General features: G+C 41.6%; 1 non-coding gene across 1 annotated transcript; it reads left to right on the top strand.

Annotated features, from left to right (window-relative positions):
* Positions 1-1299: 1299 nt before the first annotated feature.
* Positions 1300-1406, top strand: LOC127108804 (small nucleolar RNA R71). The gene has a single exon (XR_007796315.1). It is a non-coding gene; the product is annotated as a small nucleolar RNA R71 (small nucleolar RNA).
* Positions 1407-1693: the final 287 nt, after the last annotated feature.

Raw genomic sequence — 1693 nt, 5'->3', positions numbered from 1 at the left:
ACTAGCGCCTAAGTCTAGGAAAGCTTTGTCGGTACATGACTCCCTAAAATGCAAGGTGTAGAAAAACTACCAGGGTCTTTCTCCTTCTTAGAAAGTTTATCCTTGGAAATAAAATTGCATTCCAAAGGTTTTGGATCGTCGAGCCTACGCTTGTTGGTTAAGATGTCTTTGAGAAATTTGGCGTAAGACGGAATTTGGGTGGTAGCTTCGGTGAAAGGAATCTCTACATGAACATTTTCTATCACGTTTATAAATTTTTGGTATTGGTTGTTAATTTTGGTTTGTTTAAGTCTTTGCGGATATGGGATTGGTGGTTTGTAAGGGGGTGGTGGTTTGTAAGTTTTATCCTTGGCTTCACCTTCTTGGTTGGTTTGTTTCTCGGATCCCTCCGGTTCCTCTTCTTGGTTGGTAGGAATATTTTCTTTAGAAGTTTTGGACTCGCTCATTGCTGGGTTCTGAGGCCCTTCGTAAGTGGTCCCACTTTGTAACGAGATAACGTTAGCTTTCCCTCGAGGGTTTGGTTGAGGTTGTCCAGGAAATTGGCCTCCAGGTGTAGTTTGTGGGGCTTGGCTTTGTGCTACCTGTGAGATCTGGGTTTCAAGCATCTTGTTGTGAGTGATTATCTGATCAACCTTGGTTCCTAATTGCGTTATAAGTTCGTTTACGTGAATGTTCTGGTTTAGGAATTCTTTATTCTACCGAGTCTGGCCAGATATGAAGCTCTCCATGATCTTCTCAAGGTTAGACTTCTGGGGCACATCTTACATAAGTTGGTTTAGTTTTTGGTCTTGATAACCTTGTGGTCTCTGAGGTGCATGATTTTGGATAAGGTTCTGGTTTTTATAGGAGAAATTTGGATGATTCTTCCATCCAAGGTTATAAGTGTTTGAAAAAGGGTTACCTTGGGCGTAATTCACTTGGTCGATATTCAGTTTGTTCAAAAGGTTACACTCCACCGATTCGTGTCCTTTAGATCCACAGAGTTCGCACTCTGTGTGGACTACTACTACGGTGTTAGTGTTTGTAGACATATGTTCGATCCTAAGGGCTGAAGCGTCCATTTTCGCCTGCATCATGTCTAGAGAGCTTATCTCATGTATTCCACCTTGGGTTTCCTTTTTCTCTATTGATGCTCGTTCAGTTCCCCATTTGTAATGGTTTTAGGCCATATCCTCAATTAGGTCACAAGCTTCTGGATAAGGTTTGTTCATCACCGTGCCACCTGCGGCAACGTCGATGCTCATCTTGGTGTTATAATGGAGTCCATTGTAGAAGATATGAACGATTAGCCATTGTTCTAGGCCATGGTGTGGGCAGACTCTTAATAGCTCTTTATATCTCTCCCAAGCTTCAAAAATCAATTCTCCTTGGTTTTGAGCTAATCTGGTTATTTGGTTTCGAAGAACAACAGTCTTACTAGGGGGAAATATCTAGCAAGGAATACTCTCCTAAGGTCTTCCCAGGTAGTTATTGAATTAGCTGGAAGTGAATCTAGCCATGAACGTGCTCTATCCCTGAGGGAGAAAGGAAATAATCTTAAACGGATCGCATCGGGTGATGCACCGTTAGATTTAAAGGTGTCAGCTAGTTGGATAAAAACTTTTAAATGTTGATTCACGTTCTCAGTAGCGAGACCCGCATATTGGTTCTGTTGCACTAATTGCAACAAAGATGATTTTAGTTCGAAATTGTT

The sequence above is a fragment of the Lathyrus oleraceus genome, chromosome 7 (assembly GCF_024323335.1).
Source record: "Lathyrus oleraceus cultivar Zhongwan6 chromosome 7, CAAS_Psat_ZW6_1.0, whole genome shotgun sequence".
Classification (NCBI taxonomy): domain Eukaryota; kingdom Viridiplantae; phylum Streptophyta; class Magnoliopsida; order Fabales; family Fabaceae; genus Lathyrus; species Lathyrus oleraceus.
This window is presented reverse-complemented; position numbering and strand designations above follow the sequence as displayed.